Below are 25,518 nucleotides of genomic sequence, written 5' to 3' on the forward strand. Positions count from 1 at the left end.
ATGAGCTCCTCATTGAAGGAATGGGTGTCATCTGTTTCAAAAAGATGATAAACAGTGCTCCAGATTTCATTCCAATTCTAATTCAGTATTTCCAATGAGAGTACAGGTGAAATGTGTCTACCTTAACATAGTTACTCTCAAAAGGAAAAATAAAATATGTAAAACAACCACAATATGTGTGAAGTAATGATTCTTTTTCTTTTCTTTTCTTTTCTTTGTTTCTTTGTTTCTTTCTTTCTTTTTTTTTTTTTGGTTTTTCAAGATAGGATTTCTCTGTATGAGAGTCCTGGCTGTCCTAAAGCTCACTTTGTAAACCATATTGATCTCAAACTCATTAAGATGTACCTGGCACTGCCTCACAAGTACTGGGATTAAAGGCAACCACCATCAACACCTGGTTGAGAACTAATAATTCTTAATCAGTGAAAGAATTCTCTGGTAACTTCAGTATATTTTTATATAATATGTTTCATCACACAATTTCGAGCAAGTCTCTTATTTACAATTTACTATATGCATGACTACACAACATTTATATTGTAACTTAAACATCTAGAATTAATTCTACATGTCAAATTAAAATTTCTATTGCCTTACAATTTTATTGTGAAGTTAAAGATTTTACCTTATGGAAATAACATAACTAGGCAAAAATTGAAATTATGTATTGTGTGAGATCTCTATTATGAATCATAAACAAACAATCTATGAAGTTAAGCAATGGCAGTACGTTAAATAAATGCTTGACATATTGTAGATGAAAATATTAAAAATGAGTTGCAAAGTAACTATGTATCATAGAGAAAATAACAACAGTATTAGAGAGCATTGATCAAAATCCATTGTAGTACATTAAGTTATGAAATTTCAAACAAGTTACTATATATTAAGTTGTTGATTGCCACATTGCATGAAAAGCCTATTTTAATTGAGTTACATTAAACAATCAGGTTTTTATTTTCTGAGATGCAATAGTTGACCAATTACTAGTAAAGGGGGGATTTATTTGTAGAAAAAGTGATAGAGAGCCAAAGATGTGTTTATACCACAAGAATATAAAAATAATAAAACTGGCAGAGGTAGGAGCCTACAAAAGAACAAAGGTAATGATTTCAATTTGTATAAACAAAAACAGATGGTAAAGATTAAGTGTATGATTGGTCGTTGTCAGCTAAAAGAATGAAGGCTCAGGAGAGTTTTACATAATTTGATTTTGTTAATGAGAAAAAATGCTACTTCACTCTGTAGGAAGTACTAGATAATTATGAACCATGGAAAAATAACAACAAAAACCCTCCCTGTGTTCCCAATTATTCCAGAAATTAGCTCTGTAGTCTCTACAGAACATTCTTTATCCCTAATATTAAAAAAAATCATTCCTCCTTTTAATGCCAACAAATGTTCACATGCGCTGTGTAGCCAATCACAGTCAGTAAGATATATCAGAACACCTATCAGAATGTATCTCTACTTCTAAACTATCATGGCAAGAGAATGATTACCAATCATGAATGTTTATGAATTCTGTTTTCAGTGTCTTAAATGTTGAAATATGCTTACCCACTAAGTCCTCAAGCCACTGAAGGGTAGATGTGTATATGCCATGGCAGATGATACACTAGGGACAACATAAATATTTAGCTAGCTATATAAAGGAATGGTCAAGAAGACATATACTGAACACAGGGCAGATAATATTCACAAAGTGAAGTACCTCCTCATGCTGGTTACACAGGCAATAGAGCATTCACATGAAGAAGAAAGTGACACTGTATGGGTTATACAAGCATGTACAACCCTCTCAGCCTTCTTCCAATGTAGCTCCATAGAAAGTCCAGTGTAGGAGAAGCTTTTAGCACACATGTAAAAGATTCTTTTTATCAAAAATTGACCACATCACCTGACAAAGGCCAGAATATAATATTGTTATCCCCTCATGAATCTAAGTATAAGATCAGAAATATAAGACAATTTAGTTCTTTGGGAAATCTGGCTTTAAATGAAGAATTAAAACATAAGATATTCATGGGCTGAATTGGGATGGAGTGGGCAGAAAAGAAAAGAAAATACTTAAATGGTGCAATTTGCTATAGCTTGAAAACTTGAATATACATTTTAGAATGATTTATATCTCAGTAGTAAATAAAGAAAATGGCATAATGGTTGTGTAACATATTTTTAATCTATAGATTGAAGGGTCATCAAAGACTAGTCATTAAGTCTAAGTTCATAATGACATTAAGAGTGTGTTCTAAACACATATATATTTCACAGAGTATTTGTTTCACTTGCAATGAAAAGATTCTAGAGCAAGATGGCATGCTTAACTCTCATTCCATGCAAAGTAAAACTTTACACAAATTCTGACTCAGTTTCTAGACAGAATTCTGAACACAACAACACATGCAAATATGAGAAGATCAGGTGGATATTTTATATTAAAATCATATCATTTAAAAGAAGAAAGTGTTCTTTAAATGCATGCATAAATATTCATACTTTTCTGTGTATTCCTAAACAAAAGAACAGCCAAATTCTGCAGCAGTCTTACTTGCAGAAATACTCTTAATTCATGTTTTTACCCCTAAATTCAGTGCCTCATCACATTGCTAATGTATAGTTCAGTTTTCCTTATAAATTTGAAAACATAACCAGAGTCTTGTATTAGAAAACTCGGAAGGATGCAGAATATGAAATTGTAAAGAATTCTGAAAATACTAAGAATTGGCAATTAATTTCTAAACAGTACAATACTGCATATTAGACAAAGAAGTTTGTAATCACATATCTATGCTACAAATGAAGCATTAATTTAGAAAAATCTGCATATAAACATTATGTTTGGAAGTTTTCTAAAAGAAAGACTAGTTTGAGATCCTACTCTCTATATCTGATGGACTGAATTGATTATTCTCCTACAAACACCCTTTGCTAGTTGTTGTCACATCTCCAAAGCAGCTCCATTTAGAAATGCTGCTGTTTTGTATGCACTAATGCAATAATTTATAATTATGATCACTGACGTCTCTAAATGTGGCCTGTTGACATTGAAGTGATGTCTCATGAGATGCACTTTTATGGCTAAATACTGGCTGAAACCAACATCTGCGAAGATTACTTTCTTCTTAGAAATTGTAAATCTTTCTCTAATTATTTTCTTCTCCCCTTAGGTCTTTATATTTCTTCTCCTTGCCTATATTTCATTCATATAAACCTACAAATCTGATAACATCATTAAAATACTTAAAATCTTCTCTAACTTCAGGGTGAAATTCAAAACTCATTAAAACATAAAGGTTATATGTGGCACGATAGAAAGATGGGGTTTTGGGAAAATGACAAGAGTTAATAATAAATTGAGATAATATTTTACCATATTCATTTTCTAATTGTTAAGATGGACATATTCTGGTTTGCATGTGATTTGAGCATGATAGTGTGTGCATAGGATGTAATGACTACAGAAATATATGGCATTGTACTCATCATCATGATTCCTTTATAAGCATTCTGTTCTTTACATGGCATTCACTTATTAAAGTTCATTCATCTCATCCTTTGAAGTCTTCTCTTCTTTCTCTCATGCAGAGCTTTCTTTCTTTCTGACCCTGTATCTGTTTGAGATGTAGAATGAAAGAAAGGTAAAAAGAAGACAGTAGAGGTGAGAGAAAAGATTAGTTATTCATTTATGATTGTTCCATTAGTCTGAATGATAGTTATATTCAAGGAATATAATTAAGACAAAAAATGTCAGAGCTGATATGCTGCCCACCTGGCTTCAGGCTTTTCTTTGAAAAGCCTCGCCTCATATGAATAATGTGATAAAGCAATAGAAGAAGACACCTTGTGTTTTTCTCTGGCCTCCACGCTCAGATTTGCTAACATCTGGCATATACCACACACAGAGACACAGTTAAAGAAGGAAGCAGTGAGAAATGGGGGTATAAACATATACACAGAGTCACAGATAGAGAGTGGGGGGAAGAAAATGAAGAGAGACAAAAGGTTTATTTAAATGAGATAAAGAAGTAAAAGCAGATGCTAAATACTTAAAGGGAATTTTTTTCCATCCTGAAAAGTAGAATTAGTTCCTAGTGCATATGTTAAAGATTGGAGTTCAAAAATGAGTTTTATGTGTTTGTTTTCAATATAGGCAAAATTGACCTGCATTTATATCCTAACAATAATAATCAGAAAACAGCACAATCTGAAAGGTAGACACCCATTGAAACTGTTGGACAAAACAAAGTTTTCATTTCTGAGTGGTTATCAACTGGATAAAGCTTGTGAGTTTGGAATGTCGGCTACAGTGCACTCTCTCAGCACTGGAACTCCACTGGGTCCAAATATGTGTTGTCTCTGTGAGTGCTGCCACAGTCTCTGTGAGTTCACATGAGCTTTTTGCTCATTTTGATATAAAAGACCTTGTTTCCTTAGTGTTCTTCATCCTCCCTGGCTCTTACAATCTGCCTCCTCATCCACAGGATTCTGAGGCATGAAGAGAGGGAATTGATGGAGACATTCCATTAGGACCAAGTGTTACAAGATCTCTCACTCTTTGCATAATACCTGTCTGTGAGTCTTTATATTTGTTCCCATCTGCTGCAGGAAAAAGCTGCTCTGATGATGGCTGAGCAAAACACTGATCTATAAGTGTAGAAGAATGTCATTTGGAGTCATTTTTGTTGCTATGTTCCTTTATCAGAACATTAGTACTTGACTTTCTGAAAAGTACAGTAGTCTATTTAGTTTCACATCTTGGACACCTGAGCAATGTCTGGCCTGAGTTTTGTCTTATCAACTGGGTCTTAATCAGATCGTATCTTGGTTGGTTAGTTCCACAAGCTTCGTGCCATAATTTCATATAGGTCACCATGTATATCAAAGAATAATACTTTCTAGTATGCTGAGCACTGGTCAGTAAGGATGAAGACTTTAGGTAGACACCAGCTCAGACTTTACCATATTCAATGAGTTGTGTAGGTATTGTCTTCTGTAAGAGAGACTTACCATCAGTTTGGGGCAGCAGCCAATAGCCTTGGCTATAGCTTAAGTTATTTGGTGTTACCCATGAGGCTCCTTTGGCCAACTGAAGTGAATGGGGTGGTAGCAATCAATTCTACAGCACTTGTCTTAAATGAGTGACTAGAAAGTAATTTAATAAAGTTTGCAAGAGAGTAATCTTGCCTTCCATAAGGCAGTGAGATCAGTAAGACTATGGGTACTTTAGAAACTGTTTTCAGGATACAGAAAAAAAAATTGAATGTGAGAACAATATACAGCTTATTCTGGACATTTATCCTGGTCACTGATTTCTATGATTTTCCCAGATTTATAACATCTATCTTGGTTCACATACTCTAAATCAGGCAATAATAAAGGGAAGAAAATAGGTAACACTTAGGAATTTTTGTTCTTCTATCTATTATATATATATATATATATATGTACATATATATATATATATGTATTTTTTATCCACCAAAGTGCTCTTTTGTTATCTTCTTACAATAATTTTTGGAGCTAATAAATATGACTTTGATATCTTATGTGATATGTAATGGTTTTCTCTCTCAATCTGGTCTTATTGTATCCAGACTACAATTCTGTACATACCTTAGCAGAGAATGCTAAGATGTAGAGAATCCAAATGTTTTCCTAAATAATCTTAACATTTAACTGGCATATAAAAGCATAAACTTCCTAGAAATTAAAGATTTTCCAAATGCCTTAATACTATTAATAGAAATATTCTTCTATAAAGTGCCACATCATTGTATTGCATTCACATCCATAGTATTCAATTATCTTATCCCTTAAAGAAAAATAAGTTAAACATCTCTTTACCAAAACATCTTTAAAACTCTTATGGTTTGAATAAAGTATACTCCCAAATCCCAATAGTGATGAAGGTATATTTTCTGTAATAAAATTAACTTGTTTGTTTTAAGAAATGTATACATTGTATGCAGTTGAGAGAAGTGGGAGAGGAGGCAGTCTTTTGAAGATAATACATGGTCTCTGCTCTTTTATCCTCTTCCTAATTCATTTCCAGTACAAGGTAAACATTCCTCTCTATAAGCTTCTGCCAACAATGTTTCTCTGTTTATCATGGTCCAATAATCAACAGAGCCAAGGACTATGGACTAACATTTCTGGAAATCATAAGCCAAAATAAAACTATCATCCTCTAAATTGTTCTTATGAGTAATTTAGTCACAGTGATACAAAAAATATTATGTGAAGGTCAAACATTTAAAGGACCTATATAAATACAATAATAATTACTCAAGGCACATGATGCTATGTTGTCAATTCAAGGAAGATATTATTATTATTATTATTATTATTATTATTATTATTATTATTATTATCAATATTATTCCTGATATAATAGCAGTTTTGTTCATAAAGTTAAATTTTCATGTGTTAAGCTATATTTTGAAAATTATGGTAAGAATATATTAAGTCCTTTAGCATATGTAACATTTGACCTCTGATTATGTCACAAATCTGTTTTCTTATATATGCTGGACCTTGCCTTTGCAGGCCTGGCTAGAATCTCGTTTTTGTACCCCATGGAAATATGAAGCAAATGCTGTATATCCCATTACAGAAATTCTCCCAACCATCCTTCAGGTCTCATGAAAATTCAAATCTCCCCCACTATTACATGCACACCAACTTTTATGTCTCTGCACAGTTTGTGAAAGATTTTAACCTTTCCTTTAATTTAATCTCATAATTGGTCTACTGGCTTGTTTAGTGTGTGAGCTTGACACAAACTAGTCATCAGAGAGGAAGGAAACTGCTGAGAAAATACATCCATGACATACTTCTGTAAGGCATTTTCTCATCTGATCAAAGGGATAGTGCCCAGACCATTTGGGTGGGGCCATTTTGGGCTAATGGACCTTGGTTACATAAGAAATCAGGCTGAGCAAATTATGGGAAGCAAGCCAAAAAGCAACTCTTCTCCATAGTCTTTAGATCATCTCTTGTCTCTGAGACATTGCCCTGTTTATGATCCTGTCCTGAATTCCATCAGTGATGAATAGCAATGCTGTACTGTAAACCTAAAAACCTTTCCTCCCCAACTTGCTTTTTGGTCATGGTGTTTTATCATATCAATAGAAACCCTAACTAAGACAATTAGCATTGATTTTCTTTTTAAAAAACCATATGTCTTTATGTTTTGACAATTGTATCTTTTAACAAATCGCTTTACTTATTACTTTTAGTCCTCCAAACATTTGGTTAATATTCATTATCAAGGTGACTAGATTTTGAATCATGCTAGTGAAACCCATATGAGAAGCTCCATGAGGGCATTTCCTGAATCACACATTTAACTCAGGAGAAAGACTTGTCCTTAACATAAGGGACACCTCTCATAAGCAATAGGGTAAGATTAAATAATAAAGTTGGGAAAACTCAGCTATGCACCAGCATTAATTTCTGCTTGCTGTACATGGCACAATGTGCCCAGATGCCTTATGCTTCCATATCACAGTCAAAGTCTCTGGTACCTTCACATGCATCCTGTCCGAATGGACTATCTCCTTTCAAACAGTCAAAATAAACTCCTTCTTTCTCAAGATATCTTTGTCAGTTAATGACACCTATAAGAAAAATGGCTCATAAGCCAACTTAGGCTCTGTCTTTATTAACATTCAACACCTCTATAAGACTGTTTTGTATTTCAATTGCAATGAGTTCAGAAATACCTGGATTCTCACTAAATACAAATACTGTCTTCTTTCTTCCTTAATTCTTCCTTCCTTTCTTCCTTCCTTCTTTTTTTCCTTCCTTCCTTCTTTCTTTCCTTCTTTATTTCCTTCCTTCTCTCTCCCACCTTTCACCTCCTCAATTCCTTCTTACTCTTCCACCATGCATATTATTCTCAAATCTTCTAGATTCAATCTCTAATAAGGGTGCTTTTCTTAACCTTTACAGCTGATATTTTTTTAAACTCTAATTTTATTTTATTTTTGGTTTTTCAAGACAGGGTTTCTATGTAGTTTTGGAGCATATCCTGGCAATCGCTCTGGAGACCAGGCTGGCCTCAAACTCACAGAGATCCGCCTGCCTCTGCCTCCCGAGTGCTGGGATTAAAGACGTGCACCACCAACGCCCAGCTAAGCTTATAATTTTTTAAATAAAGGAACAACAATAAAAAATCTTTCATTAAGATGAAAACAAAATGATTAATAATATCAGAAATAGTGATTAATATTGCTCTGAATTTAGATATTTATAGATCTCGATATTTGACAATTAATTCATTCCCTGATATCCCCTGGTGAAGTTACTATGTTTGACTTTGGTTAAAAATTATTTTTTTAATTTTTTTGTGTCCATGTGTGCATATGTCTGTCTGTCTACGTACATTTATGTGTGTTCTTGTGTGTGTGCATACAAGCATGCATACATGTTAGTGCAGATACCTACAGGTAAGAGATATTGGATTCCACTGAGGCAGGAAATAAAGGCATTTGTGAGCCACCTGACCAGGTTCTGAGAACTGAATTCCTATCCTTTGATAGAAAAGTAAGAGCTGTTAACTATTGTGCCATCTTTCTAGCCCATCTTACTTTTCTGGTGTATTAACTCAGATGTTTATGACAAACACACCCTGCTGTTCAAAATCAATCAATACATGATGCTCTTCAAAGCTTGTTAATTTCTGACTTTAGACACATGTGCCTAGGCAGCAGGACAATGGACTTGGAACTAAATCCACATAGGAAGCCAGGGCATGCATGATGATATGTACGCTTGCTCACAAGACCATTAATTTTCAAAATCAATTTATTTGACTTTTTAAAAATATGTGACTAAAATAGATATACATAGTCAAATATACCTGCTGTTTCTTTGCTTTAAGCTAAGTTTGCTGAGATGTAACCTCAAATATACTTGTGTCACGACCGCCTCGACCAGCAAGGAAGACGCAACGCTGAGACTCTTCCTTAAGCAGTATACTCAGGAACCTTGAACAATCTTCTGACCCCGGGGAAAGCCAGCCCACAGCTTAAAAGCACTCTTGCCAGCCAACCCCAGAACGCCACATGGCTAAGGCGGATAGGCTCGCATTTGCTGATGCAAGTTTGAATCTTAGACCAAGCCAAATAAGGAGTTGTTTATTCCAGAGAGCGCTCACCCTCAGGATGGTGGAAGGCAGAAACCGGCGCCATCTTCTGGCTCGGCGCATCGCAGCTCTCCACATACTTGTTCTTAAACTTTAGAGCAAATCTTAACCTTTTGTATGTTACCATATAACTTGGGGTTTTCAATGAGGAGATACCATGACCATGGCAACACTTATAAATAATCTTTAAATTAAGGGAGCTCACTTACATTTTCAGGGGTTCAGTCCATCATATTCATGGCAGAGAACATGCAGACATTCACACAAATGTGCTGCTGTTGCTGAGAGTGCTACATCTTGACCTAAAGGAAACAGGGAGTTGACTGAAAGTCACACTGAGGGAAACTGGAGCAAAAGAGACCTCAAAGTCCACCTCCACACTAACATACTTCCTCCAAGAAGGCCACATATCCTATTATTAGTAGCACTCCTTTGTGGGGCACTTTGTGTCAAACCACCACATTCCATTCTCTGGCCCACAATGGCTTATAGTTATATAATAATGCAAACATACATTCAGTCCAATATCAAAATTTCCCATACTCTAACAGTCTATTCCCTTTACTTCATTTCTTAATCCATTTATCTCCTTCAAAATAAAATGTTGCTGTATTCTACTTCCTAGAGCTCTTTTTCTCCTCAAATTTACATTTGTAATTTGCCTTGCTCAGCTACCTCCCTTTTACTATAAATCTAGAGGTACCTCTAGGGCTGGAGAGATGGCTAGTCTCATAACCAAAAAGAGAGTTACCACTAAAAGCCACAAGACTGAGTCTATACTAGGCTGTTTAGTGATTTCTTCTGCCAACAGAATTAATCCAAAACTCTTCACTGTAGCATCAGATATATGCTTCAAACAAGGGCAAAATGCAGCCAGTTTCTTCACCACAATATCACAAGAATGATCTCTAGGCAGCATACTAAAAATTCTTCTCTGAAACTTCTTGAGGCAGCTCCCACAGTTCATCACTTCTCATTCAGCACCCTATATTCCATGTTCCTACAATTATGGTCCATTAAGCAGCACTTATAGTGGTGCACTGCTTTCATATCTCAATCAGCCAATCACAACAATACCAACTTCTTTCTTAATTAGTGTTTTGGTTGCTATGAAGATATACTATGACCATGGAAAACTCTTATAATAAAATAACTTTTGAGGGGGCTCACATATAGTTTCAGAACTTCAGTCCATTAGCATCATGATGGTGAGCATGGAAGAAGGTGTGTGGGAAAACATGCTGTTAGAGCTGAGAACGCTAGATCTTGACCAGAAGGCAGGAGGAAGTTGGCTTAATGTTAGACTGAGGAAACCTTGAGCAAAAGAGACATCAAAGTCTGACTCTTCACTGACACACTTCCTCCAACATGGCCACAACTCCTAATATTGCCACTCCCTTTGGGGGGCATTTTCTTTCAAACCACACTGTCACAAGAAGTTTAACTTTCAAATTAATATTGAAGATTAAAAACTTTTGAGAGACAATGTTGTCAGCCTATTGTGCATTCCTATTATATATGGACTACACAGAGCGATTTTATTATATATATATATATACATATTCATACATAAACACATTCATACATTCATTCATACATACATATGCTTTTTAAACAAGCACAGAGGAATTATTGGAGACTACAGACAGCTCTTCAACGTCAAAGGTACAGACTCTGATAACAAGGTGAAGCATGCTGGTTTAATCACAGAGATAAAACTAAGAATCTGGTTCAGTAAGAGTGTCTTCCAAGCTCACAAACTCAATAGGCCTTCAGAAGCCTTGTCTATTTGGCTATTACTTCATTTCCATTTCTTTTGTTTGTTTTGTTCTTTTTTTTTCTGGATCTCCTTTTCCTAATGAAATCATTTAATCATTTGATAAGAAAAAGGTTGTTAATTATTTTCCCTAAAAGAACTCATATTTTACATTTTTTGGCACTCACACAAACCGTATAATCATCTGGGTAATTTAACTTTTAAAAAGTTGTAAGTTATTTGTCTGTAAATGAATAAAAATTCACTGCATTCTTTGCATCGTTAGGAATTTTAATGCATATTTATTATTACAATCTGTAGTCCCTCATGCATTATTTAACTTCATTAGAGATAATGGGCAAATTGATACACAGGACACTGTCTTATATTCTACTCTGTCTGTATCCTGGCATAGCAGAAATATAATAAGTTTTAATCAGATAAGTATTAGGGAATGCATTGTCCTTTGTTTAAGATTTAGAGGTCTCTTCAAGCTTCCTTTCAGTACTGAAAGGCAGAAAGGCCTTATATAATGCTTTGTAAAAGAACTATTCAAATAGTACCATAATAATGAAAATGGAGTCATTTTATCTTGAAAAAAATCTTTAAAAGACAGTTTAAATTTTACCTCAATTATGATATATGATATAATTAATATTTCCAATTATTTACAAACCTTGAAACAATTTACAATATTTCATTTTATTGACCAAGTTCTACTTCAAATAAATTTGAAACAATCATAATAATGACTTCACATAAGATAATAATAATGATAAAATCAAAGCTAAAGAAATATTAACAAAAAGTGGAATCTAGACTACTGGAGTTGTCATAAATAATAGAATCTGAAATAGAGTAAAATACTATATGAACAAATGTATTTTTGAGACAGATCTTTGTGTCACACGCTATCATCAAACTTTTTCCATGTCAGCAGGGCAGTGGTTACAAATGTAAGCCATTAAACCATAACTAGCTTATACAATATAAGTATCTGACCCAATGCCTTATGTGGGTTAAGCATGCACTGTGTCAACTGTTCAATATACCTAATCACAGAATAGACATTTTAGGTTTAATAGCCACCATATACATAATTGTATTAAACTTTTTAAAAATGATAACTTAGAGTAAGGAATATAGAGCAGTGGGAATAGTGTTTGCACAAGGCTGTTTGATCTATTATCTGGTATAAAGATTCAAAATTACTTAGGAAAATTTTTATAAAACAATTCATCACCATAGTTCTAAGAAAATCTTGGAAAGTATCAATGTGACTACTAGAAGATCCTTTTGTATCTTTCTATGTGTACTTTTATTCCTGTAATATGAAGTTTTCCAATATAAGCCTTGAAGAAAAACTTAAATATCAACAGATTGTGGTTAACTCAGCCCCAGAGGATACATGTATACCACATTCCCTGCATCTATAGCTCAGAGAACACTGACAAAGAGGAGAGAGAAAGATTATAAGTGAGAATACTGTAAACCAGTCTGTCATAGAAATAACTGCATAAACAAGACAGAAATAACAATTATCAATGGATATGTAATTTTGTAGGGTTCCACATCTAGAGAAATGAATTGTTGAATTCTTAGAGGAGAATTAGGATTTTCTGTGAATTAGCCTTCTTAGCTATTGTCTAATCAGAGTAGTCAATATTAAAACCCATACATGTAAACAAAAATTGGACTCGGCAAATTATATTATATACATTTGTGAATAAACTGTCCCATGTGTAAGGGTGTGTGTCTAACAATGCTAAAGAAAAAGTGGTTACCAACTTGAGAGTGTGGCTATATGAGAGGAGTTGGAGGGTGAAAAGAGGTAAAACTAATGCAATTCAATTTCAATTGAAAACATTTAAAAATGACCTATAACAAAATGATATATAATTTCAAATATAAATGTTTGAAGTGAGATAAAAATTTTCTACTAATATAAATATGAGTAAATACAAATACAAATGTATTTGTTTTGCAAATTTTCAGGAGTTGATAATGTGGTCAACAAATGATGATGATATTTGTGTATGAAATATACTCCATAGGCTAATTTGTTTGATAACTTATTTTAAAATTATGATGGTATTCTTGAAGGTTGCAGACAATGTAGAAGATGTTACCTAACTGATGGAAAGTGTTTATAGAAAAGACCATTGAAGGTTTATAGGCTTGCCCACTTCCTGTCCATTTTCTGCTTTCTGACATCATGGACATGATTGCAAGTTCACCAGATGCCTCATATATTTGTGACTATCCCTTCTATGCCATGGCAGTCTATAACTCTAAGTCCAAGTAAACCTTTTTATCCTTAAGTCGCTTTTTAATAATTTCTGGGCCACAAGAACTAGAAAGCTAACTAACATACATATTGAATGGGGCAACAACAATTCCAAACAAAGAAATTCAATCTTGAATAACAAGCATGCACAAATACAGCCTAAAAGATACCTCAAGGAGTTAAGGTACTTTCCTCATATTCGGTCCCAGTGACTCACATTCTGTAAGAGAAAACTTTCTCAAGTTATGTCTTCTACACATCGATCATGTATGTGCATACCCCAACACACACACACACACACACACACACAGAGAGAGAGAGAGAGAGAGAGAGAGAGAGAGAGAGAGAGACAGAGAGACAGAGACAGAGACAGAGACAGAGACAGAGACACAGAGAAAGGAAGAGAATAAATATTTATAGGGAAAAATTAAATTCTGAAGAAATAGATAAATACTTTAGATTATATCTAAGTATTATCACATGCATGTATACATGTCCATTAATTTTTTAATTGGTTGAACTGATTAGGGAAAAATAGAGAAATCATTTTCTAACTTACTCACTCACATTGTGGATATGGTACAGCCATGACAAAAATAAAATTATCCAGTTTTAAATATTTCATTTTAATTGATTTTTCCTGTGTGTGTGTGTGTGTGTGTGTGTGTGTGTGTGTGTGTGTGTGTGTCCGTGTACCTGTACATGCATGCACATGAGGAGTACAGATACTTGATCTTCCTGGTGCTGAGTTACATGAAGTTATGAGCTTGTAAGCTGCTCAATGTGATTGAGTGAAATTGAACTTGGGTCCATTCCAAGAGTAGTCCTTTTTCTTCGCTACTAATCCATTGAGCCAACCCAGCTATCAGCAATTTCTAAAGGGCCTCTTCCTTTGTTCAGTCCTGCCATTATTAATGTGTTAGACCAATGCTTCTTCATTTTGAAGCTTGTTCTGTGTGTTGTAAGACGTTTAGGAGCTAACCTGATATCTCCTAGTAGAAGCTAAAGCATCTAGTATCAAAATCAATGTGATCCCTGATATTACTGTATCATCAGAGTATCCACTTGCCTCTGTGGAGATCTTGTGCATGAAGGGTACATTAAATGAAATCAAGAGTTTAAGTTTACAAAAATGAAATAAGACTCAGTAGACGATCATTACAGCTTGATGAATTGAGAGCTTATGTACAAATAAAATACCAAGAGGTCTCAATAAGTGCAGATCCAGAATAAAATCTAAAACTGTATTTGTATATGACATTAAAATGCAGGAGAAACCATTAAATGAGAAGAATATTTCCCTATAAATAAGGGAAAGTGCTGAGTGTGAAAGTCTGATAACACTATAGAAAAGAAATACATATTTAAAAAAAGAGTAATCAGGAAAATTCTTGCATTACACAAGGTGGTTTTCTCCAGTACGTGGTGTAATAGGACTGTTTCTTTCTATGACCACCTACATCTTTCAGTTTCCATAAAAGACATGGAACATACTGTGCTCCATGTTTGACTTAGGTCACATAGCATAAGGCTTTCTAGGTTCATGTATAATGCAAATGACAGGATCCCATATGTTTTGTGGGTGTATTATATTACATTCTGTGTGAGTGGTGTATGTTTCTATGCACTCACTCATCTGCCAGAGGCTAGGAATAGTATGAGGTTATTGAAAGAAGAAAGGCCAAAAGCAACAGTTAGATGGAGACAGTTAGTTATAATAGACTATATTACAATTGAGCAAATAGAGTTTATATGTAGCATAATTTTTGTAACTATTTGAGAAATATTTAAAAGTTTTCACTTCATAAAATGGCAATATTAGTCTTTATTTAAATGTTAATTGCAATAATTTGATCATTATATATTGCTCATTTGTCTTTTATTAAGGAAAATCTCAGTAAGTATCCACACTGGCTTTGAGTGTGCTATCAACTTGCGTCTAACATTTGAGTGATCCTTTACACTGAACATATTTATACAAATCCTATATGGTGATAAAGACATTGATTCTATGACTCTAAAATTTTGAAGCTAAGATTCCTCACAATGGAGGATACAGAACCTAAACCAATAATCTCCTGTTACCACGAATGATTTCCACAGGAAGGATTGTGACCCTAACCCAACCACATAAACTTGAACCTCCAATTTGCCCTGCCTATCAAATGTACTGATGTAAAGGAAACACAGAAATTATGATAGTAGCCAAACAATCACTGGTCCGCATTGAGATATATAACATAATAGAGAGCCCACCACTGACATTTCTTGTAGGGCGAGAACCCACATGCTGGACAATCCAGATACCTAGAATAGACCCAAACATGGCTAGTAGTAATAATAAAAAATTTAAAGGAAGTGATTCCTAATTATATTGAATGTTGCCTAGTCCAGTTGTCATCAGTGAGGCTTTACCCAGAAATTGTGGAAATAGATCCAGAGATCCACAGACAAATATTAGGCTGGATTTGAAGAATCCTGTAGAGGAGGAGAGAATGGAATGTGGGAGGCAGTGGGACAAGGACACCTCAAGAAAATCCACAGAGGAGGACACCTGACTCAAGAGGTCTGCTCACAGGATCCAAACTTGGCCGGTGGGCTCCAGCATACCCAGAGAAAGTCAAGGCCTTGGTAACAGTCCTTACTCCATCCAGGAGGCCAGACATCTGAGTATTGGAACTGTTTGCATCTACCAGAAGGGCACCTTGGTCCCATAGCCACCAAGAGAGGAATAGACTCCTGCTACAACACAAGAAGAAAGGATGGGAAGAAGACAATATAAAAGAACATTAAACAACGGAAAAAGCAAAATGACGCCACCTGAGACTAGGGACAATACACTAGCATGACCAGAACATCACAATGCAGATGAAGCAGAAGAGAATGATCTAAAAACAGCTTCATGAAAATGATAGAGGGCCTCAAAGAGGATATGAGAAATCCCTTAAAGTAATGGTAGAAGTGGGGCAGTGGTGGTGCTTGCCTTTAATCCCAGAAAAAGGGAGGTAGAGGCAGGTGGAACATTATGAGTTTGAGATGAGACTGGTCTACAAGAGCAAGCTCCAGGACAGCCTCTAAAGCCACAGAGAAACCCTGTCTTGAAAAACCAAAAAAAAAGAGAGAAAGAAAGAAAGAAAGAAAGAAAGAAAAGAAATCGAAGAAAAGAAAACCAAAAAATACAAGATATCAACAAATCTTTAAGGGAAACATTTCAAGACCTAAAAACTGAAATAGAGACAATATAGAAAGCACAATCTGAAGGAATCCTGGAAAGAGAAAAGATGGATAAATGATCAGGAGCTACAGATGAAAGCATAACTAACAGAATACAAGAGATTGAAGAGAGAATCTCAGGAGTTGAAGATACACTAAGAGAAATAGACTCATCAACCAAAGAAAATCTTAAGTCCATCAAATCCCTAACACAAATTATCCAGGAAATATGGAATATTGTGAAAAGACTAAACCTAAGAATAATAGGTATAGAATAAAGTGAAGAAATCCAACTCAAAGGCAAAGAAAACATATTCAACAAAATCATAGAAGAAAAGTTTCCCAACCTAAAGAAAGATATGCAAATGAAAGTACCAGAAGCCAACAGAACATCAAATAAACTGGACATAAAAAGTCTCCTCGCTACATAATAATCAAAACCACAAACATACAGAATAAAGATAAAATATGAAGAGCAGAAAAGGAAAAAGGTCAAGTAACATAGAAAGGCAAACCTATCAGAATTAAACCTGACTTTTCCATGGGAAATCTGAAAGCCAGAAGGTCATGGATAGATATTACACCTACACTTAAGAGACAATGGATGCCAGACCAGACTACTCTACCCAGCAAAGCTTTCAATTAATATATATGGAGAAAACAAGATATTACATGACAAAACCAGATTGAAAAAATACATATCCTCCAATCCAGCCCTACAGAAAGTTCTGGAAGGAAAACTGCAATGCAAGGAAGTTAACTACAACCAGAAAAATATAGGCAATAGATAATCCTACTTTACCAACAGCCAAAAGACAAAAGGGATGGAAACCACACATAATTTCACCACCACCACCAAATCCAAAACAAACAAGAATGAACAATCAGTGGTCATTAATATCCCTCATTATTAATGGTCTTAATTCGCCCATAAAAAGACACAGGTTAGCAGAATGGATAAAGAAGACAGAATCCATCCTTCTGCTGCATACAAAAAAAACAGACCTCAACTTCAAAGACAGACGATACCTAAGAATTAAAGGTTGAGAAAAGATTTTCTAATCAAACGGACCCAAGAAACAAGCAGGGATAGCAATGCTAATGTCCTACAAATTGGACTTTAAACTAAAATTAATAAAAAGATATGAAGGAGGTTACTTGCTACTCATCACAAGAGAAATCCATCAGGATGAAATCTCACTTGTGAACATTTATGCCCCAAATACAAAGGCAAACATGTCCGTAAAAGAAACATTACTAAATCTCAAGCCACACATAAAACCATAAACATTTATAGTTGCTTATTTCAATACCCCACTCACACCAGTGGACAGGAACACCAGAAAGAAACTTAACAAAAATCAAAGAACTAATAGAAGTTATGGCCCAATTGGGCTTAACAGACATCCATAGAACATTCCATCCAAACACAAAACAATACACCTTCTTTTCAGTGCCACATGGAACCTTCTCTAAAATCAATCACATACTTGGAACATAGAAACCTCAACAGGTACAAAAAATTAAAATAACCCCTACATCTTATCAGACCACCATGCTTTAAAGTTAAAACTCAACAACAACACAAATTGCAGAAAACTGACAAACTCATAGAAATTAAGCAACGCCCAATTGCACAATTCCTGAGTCAAGGAAGAAATATAAAAAAAGAAATTAAATATTTCTTAGAATTTAATGGGAATGAAGACATAACATACCAAAACTTATGGGAAACTTTGAAAGCAGTGCTAAGAGGAAACTTCATAGTGCTAAGTGCCCCCCAGCAATGGAGGAGAGGCTACCTTAAATTCCCTCCCCTGATTATGAGATTGATGACTTACTTATATGCCATCCTATAGCCTTCATCCAGCAGCTGGTGGAAGTAGAAGCACACACCCATAACTAATCACCGAACTGAACTGGAACCCAAATGCAGAGAAAGACCAGTGAATAGCACAGACATCCAGACCAGGCTGGTGAAACCCAAAGAAACAGCTCACCTGAACATCTGGGAATTCTTGCTACCCAGTCTGATAGCTGGAATACCAGCATGGGACTGATCCAGACCCCAGGAACATGGGTTTCAGTAAGGAAACCTCAGAAAACTATTGGACCTCCTGTAGAAGTCCAGTATTTATCCCTAGCATAGGTGTGGACTTTGGGAGCCCATTCCATATAAAGGAATACTCCCTGAGCCAAGACACACACAGGGCCTAGGCCCTACCCCAAAGGATACAATAGACACTGATGATACCCTATGGAAGGCCTCACCATCCAGGGGGAGCAGAAAAGATATGTGACAGATAGGGTTTTATTTGGGTGGGGGCTAGGGGAGGATGGGTGGGAGAAGGGAACTTGGATTGTCATGTAAAACAATCCTGTTTCCAATTCAAATAAAAAAGTTGGAAAAAAAAAAGAAACAGGAGAAAAATCACACATAAGAATTAATAGCACAATAGGATACAGTCAGTAAGACAAAATGGCAGCCCACAGACTGGGAAAAATATTTACCAACCCCACATCTGAGACAGGGCTTATCTCCAATATATATATACAATGAACTCAAAAAGGGAAACTCCAAAACACCAAACAATCCAATTGAAATGTGGGGAACAGAACTAAATCGATGATTCTCAATAGAGGAATCTAAAATGGCTGAAAGGCTCATAAGAAAGTGTTCAGCATCCTTAGCCATCAGGGAAATTCAAATTAAAACACTTCTGAGATACCAACTGACCCCTGTTAGAATGGCTAAAATCAAAAACACCAATGATAGTTTATGCAGGAGAGGATGTGGAGAATGAGGAACACTCCTCCACTGCAGTGGGAGTGCCAACTTGTACATCCACTTTGGAAATCACTATGGAGACTCCTTAGGAAAATGGGAATCATTCTACCACAAGATCCAGCAATTCCACTTTTAGGGATATACCCAAAAGATGCACATTCATACAACAAGGACATCTGTTCAACAATGTTCATAGCAGCACTATTTGTAATAGCCAGAACCTGGAAGCAACCCAGATGTCCCTCAACTGAAGAATGGATAGAGAAAATGTCGTACATTTACACAATAGAGTACTACTCAGCAGAAAAAAAATACAAAAAAACCAAAAAAACAAACAAACAAACAAACAAACAAAAAACAGAATCTTGAAATTTGCAGGCAAATAGATGGAACTAGAAGAAACCATCCTGAATGAGGTAACCCAGCAGCAAAAATACAAAAATTGGTATGTAATCACTCATCTATAGATTTTACATCTAGAGCAAAGAAGTAGCAGCCTAAAATCCAAACTGCCAGAGAAGCTAGTAAACAGGAGGATTCTATGAGAGACATACATCGTCCCCTGGGGAACAGGAAAAGGTAGAAGATCTCCCGAGCAAATTGGGAGCAAGGGAGCTGGGGGGAGGAATCTAGTAGAATGAGAAGGGGAGAAGAGAAGGGTTGAGGAGGACATAAGGGAGCAGAAAGTTTGAGTCATGGGAAAAATAGAAAAAAAAAAAAACATGAAAGAAGATACCATAATAGAAGTAGATATTTTAGGTTTACAGAGAAATCAGGCACTAGGAAAATGTCTGGTGATCTACAAAGATGACACTAACTAAAAATCTATGCAACAGAGAAGAGACTACCTTAAATGCCCTCCCGTGATAATGAGATTGAATACCATTTTATATGCCATCCTATAGCCTTCATCCAGCAGCTGGTGGAAATAGAAGCAGACACCCACAACTAATCACTGAACTGAACTGGAATCCCTTTGCAGAGAAGAACTAGTGATGGGCAAAGAGGTCCAGAACAGGCTGGTGAAACCCAGAGAAACAGCTGACCTGAACAACAGGGAGCTCTTGGTCCCTAGACTGTTAGCTGCGATACCAGCATGGGACAGATCCAGACCCCAGGAACATGGGTTTCAGAGAGGAGACCTTGGAAATCCAAGGGATCTCCTGTAGTAGTTCAGTACTTATCCCTAGGTTAGGTGTTGACTTTAGGAGCCCAATCCACATACTGGGACACTCCTTGAGCTAATAAACAAGGGGGGCGGGCCTAAGCCCTATCCCCAAGACATGATAGACTCTGCAGACCCCCTATGGAAGTCCTCTTCCTCCCTGGAGAACAGAAATTATATTGATAGGTAGGGTATTAGTTGCAGGGGATGTTAGGAGAGGAGGGGAGTGAGTGGGAACTGGAATTGATATGTAAAGCAATCTTATTTCTAATTCAAATAAAAAATAAAAAAAGAAAATCCACAGAACCAAGTTGTGTAGCTTGGTCTTGTATGACCTCTAATAGTGGGAGCAGGAGCTGTCTGTTGTATAAGTATTAAAAACACAAAGACAGCCATTGATGTTCAAGCAGACAGATCAGAAAAACAAAGCAACCAGCTATTAGGGAGTTCTCACCTTTACTAGTGCTCAGGCCAAAGTGACAATCATGTCCTCTGCTTGTATCTCCAAACTGCACTGATCCTCAGACTGCCTAGGCTGCAGTGTTCTCCAACAAAAACTTAAGACTGGATCGTCAGACTGCACTTCTCCTCACCAAATCTCAGTTGGCTGCCTGAGACTGCCCTGTGCTCCTCATATTCTCTGAAGAGCTGGGATTAAAGACTTGTGCTCTGTTTCTCTTTTAGACTGATTTACTCTCCTATAGGCCAGGGTGTCTACTGAGTACTGGGATTAAAGGTGTGTGCCACCACTGCCCAGCTTCTATTGTTGTGTCTAGCTTTGCATTCTGGTCTCCAAGTAAGTTTTATTAGATCAAAAACAACATATCACCACAGCTGTCTCTGAATCTGATACATGCTTTTTGGAATGTTCCCTCTTACTGGGTTGCCTTGTCCAGCCTTAATAATAGAAGTGTCTTGCATTACTGTGACTTGATATGCTATGGCTGACTGATATACATGGCCTTCCCTCTTGGGAAGAGAAAGCAGGAGTGGATGGAGGTGTAGATAGTGGATTTTCTGGGAGGGACTGGGAAGACATGATGAAGGAAGATGAACTGTGATTGGGATAGAAAATACAATGTGAATTGCCAATACTTTGTTATTTCAAAAATTAAAAATAATATATTTGAGTTATTCTCTTTTAAAATATTGTTGGATAGTATATTCAAATTTTATTGATTTAGGTGTACTGTTCTTATTTTTCAGCATTACATAGTATATGAATTTTTAAAAATGGGCTTTTAAATTTTTCAGTATAGATACGCAATTAGTATTCATGCATACATTTCATTTTTTACTTATTTGAGAATAAAATCTGACAATAGTGGAAATTGTCCTTTTTTCTTTCCTAAGTTGTATTGTTATGGCACTACAAATCCAATCAAAACCATTTCAGCAATGTGTCTTCTAAGAGAAACACCATAGCATCAATCTATGGGTTAATCGTATGTGAATCCAATTAAATAAGCATTGAAAATATCCATAGAATTTGAAAGAAAATGGATGAATGAAGAATGACATATGTATCACAATTTCAAGAAGCTAAAGTTCACATAAGGGAGAGGGGACTGAGTGTGACAGAAAGTTTGGGACTGATTAAACTTACTTATTTGACCATTACACAGATTTATGTTTGCCATATATTTCATATTCTATTTCCATAGTGTTTAAAGTGCAGTAAATTAAAAACTGTAAATGTTCAGGTGTTGGGATAATTGTTCATTCTTTCAGAGCACTGGCTGCTCTTGCAAAGGACCTTGGTCTCTTACTGGATTTTCTTGTCCACCCAGGCCCTGCTACTTCATCCCAAAATGAACACTCAGATACACTATGTTAATTATAAACTGTTGGCTGATGGCTATGGCTTCTTATTGGCTAGCTCTCTCTTAATTATTAACCCATAACTACTAACATATATATTTTTACATGGCCTTATTTTACCAGAGAATGCCTGGTGTGTCATGTCTTCCCAGTCTCTACATGAAGTTTCTTTGAAGTTTCTCTCTGCCTACCTTTCCCAGAATTCTCTTCATCTCCTAGTCCTACCTATCTTCCCAAATCTATTGACCAAACAGTGTTTCATTCATCATCCAATAAGACCAACATATATACAGAAGGACATCCCCCATCCTGGGTCCAATTCTCAGAACCCACATGTCAACTCACACAATATGTAACTTCAGTTCCAGTTGGTCCCATGCCCTCTTCTGGCCTCTGTGGGAAATGCATTCATGCATGGAGGCAAAACAAACAAACTATATATATATATATATATATATATATATATATATATATATATGTGTGTGTGTGTGTTTATATATTCAATTTATATTATGATTGATATTATATTAATATATATATTATATATGCAATAAACCTATAAGTTTTCTACAAAAAATATTAAGAAAGAATTGTGTTTGGAAACAATAAATATCAGTGTGGTTTGGGGCATTCATCAAGTTAAATATTTCCTTGTGTTCATCACTATTTTGCAGTGTAGCACTAGTTACTGTCTGTGTGTGTGTGTGTGTGTTGTCCAGATAATATTTACATACTTTTACAAATATACCATTAACACAGCTTTATAGTTTTTGAGGATCAGGGCGATCTTTATGTTCAAGAGGCAATTAATACATCTTGTCAACATTTGAATCAGAATTCTATAATTTCCAGAACTATAAGGGTTCTGCTCTAATTAATACACATTCCATTTTACTTTGATTTTCAGTTTGAATCATTCTTTCTTATAGTAAATAACTATAAAATCTCTATAAAATCTTTGGGAAGAGAACAAATAACTAATTAAAATTGTATACAGCCAGAAAACTTTCAAACATACAAATGTAAAATAAAAGTATATGTAGCATGCTCTTCAATTTTAAATGTGGTCCTACAATTAGGAAATGGAATATATAACTAAGATCAAGGAAAGTCTATTTAACCAGTAAAGATATTTACCATGAATATGATAGTATTTTTATTCTTTCCCTAAACAAAGATAAATATACTTTAAGATATAAATGAATCATACTGTGTTTTATATTTTCTATACAAATATAGCAACATATTCTGGAAGATTTTTAGGAGCCTATTAAATCTCACTCAGAAAACAAGTGACATAATTATTTTAACAAGCATGCTTATTACAGAAGTTTATTAAAATGCATATGAATGTATTATACCTGAGAAGTCAATAGTCTTATTAGGATACTTTGTGGAGCATAGGGACAGTAAAAGTTCCTCAGTGTGGCTCCATATTTGTGATACTTACCCAATAGGAAAGTCAATTGTTCATTAAGGGTTGGCTGTCATCTTAAATCTTTCATCAATGCTTAGACTTCCATAATATGCAAAATAATATCAAACTCCACAGGAATATAGAATATTTAAAGATGAACAAATATTCAAGAAATATTTTATGCATATTGTTTTACTAAGCCTTACTATTGAGTGAAGCTAATACATACACATTTTGCAATTTATTTATGCAAAGACATTGTTTAATTTTCCCTGTGATATTTTATTATAGAATACTTACCACTTGTATCTAAAAGTTAAATGTTATATTCAAGGATTGCCTCTGTCTTCTGCTCCGTTTCCATTGTAAAATTTCTCATTAGGTCAAGTTGACTGTTTCTGTGGGTTTCTCCAGCATGGTCTTGTCACCTTTGATCATCCTTCTTCCCTCCCTAGAACTGGATTCCAGGAGTATGGATCAGTATTTAGGTGTGAGTGTTTGCTTCTGCTTTGATCAGCTACTGGATGAAGGCTCTAGGATGGCAACCAAGGTAGTCATCAATCTCAATATAGGGGAACTACATCAAATTCAGTCTCTCCACTACTGCCTAGATTCTTAGTTTGGGTCATCCCCTGTGGATCCCTGAATGTTTCTGTTTGCCAGACCTCTCTCTAAACCTATACTAGCTCCCTCTATCAAGGTATCTCCTTACTTGCTCTCCTCTATTCCTACCCTTTCTCAGTCTTCCTGTTCCCTCTTGTTCTCCTCCTACCTCCTCTTATATTTTTCTATTTTTCCTACCTCCATCTTCTCTACCCCTGTGCTCCCAGTTTGCTCAGGGAGTCTAATCCCTTTCCCCTTCTTCAGGGAACCATGTGTTTTTTTTTCTTTGGGTATTACTTGTTTCCTACTTTCTTGGTGGTATTGATTATAGGCTGGTAGTACTTTGATCTATGTCAATTATCTATATATGAATGAGTATATGCCATGCTTGTCTTTTTGTGATTGAGTTACCTCACTCAGGATTTTTTTCTTCTAGTTCCATCCATTTGCCTGCAAATTTCAAGATTTCATTGTTTTATTTTTCCCACTGAGTAATACTCCATTATGTAAATGTACCACATTTTCTCCATTCATTCTTCAGTTGAGGGGCATCTAGGTTGCTTCTAGGTTCTGGCTACTACAAACTGTGCTGCTATGAACATAGTTGAACATATGTCTTTGTTGTATGGAAGTGCATTTTGGGGTATATGCCCAAGAGTAGAATTGCTGGATCTTGATGTAGACTTATTCCCATTTTTTTTCTGAGAAATCACCATACTAATTTCCAAAGTGGTTGTATGAGTTTGAACTCTTACCAGCAATGGAGTAACTGGATTCTGACATATAGAAGATTGAAGATAGTTCCATATCCATCACCATGCACAAAACTTAATTCCAAAAGGAATAACTTAGAAGAGAAAGGTGGAGGTATCCTTAAATGAATTGGTACAGGAGACCGCTTCCTGAACATAACAACAGTAGTACAGACCCTGAGATCGACAAATAATAAATGGGACCTCCGGAAAATGAGAAGCTTCTGTAAGGCAAAGACACAGTCAACAAGACAAAATGTCATCCCACAGATTGGAAAAAGATATTCACCAAACCCACATCTTACAATGAACTCAAGAAGCGAGCCACCAATACACCAAACAATCCAATTAAATTTGGGATACAGAACTAAATAGAAAAATCTCAATAGAGGATTCTAAAATGGCTGAAGTGCTTGAGCACTTGAGAAAGTGCTCACCATCCTTAACCATCAGGTAAATGCAACTCAAAACAACTCTGTGATACCATCTTGTACCCATTAGAATGGTTAAAATAAAACATACCAATGACAGTCTATCCTGTAGAGAATGGAAAGACATGTTTATA

At 35.5% G+C, this 25,518-nt stretch overlaps 1 long non-coding RNA gene across 1 annotated transcript; it reads right to left on the reverse strand.

The window, feature by feature from the left end:
• Positions 1-236: 236 nt before the first annotated feature.
• Positions 237-25,000, reverse strand: LOC113832941. Its single transcript, XR_003480429.2, has 5 exons — positions 24,957-25,000; positions 23,899-24,055; positions 22,527-22,574; positions 9,361-9,453; positions 237-3,614 (listed from the first exon to the last, which is right to left on the reverse strand). It is a non-coding gene; the product is annotated as an uncharacterized LOC113832941 (long non-coding RNA).
• Positions 25,001-25,518: the final 518 nt, after the last annotated feature.

Source organism: Cricetulus griseus, assembly GCF_003668045.3.
Source record: "Cricetulus griseus strain 17A/GY chromosome 1 unlocalized genomic scaffold, alternate assembly CriGri-PICRH-1.0 chr1_0, whole genome shotgun sequence".
In the NCBI taxonomy this organism is placed as follows: domain Eukaryota; kingdom Metazoa; phylum Chordata; class Mammalia; order Rodentia; family Cricetidae; genus Cricetulus; species Cricetulus griseus.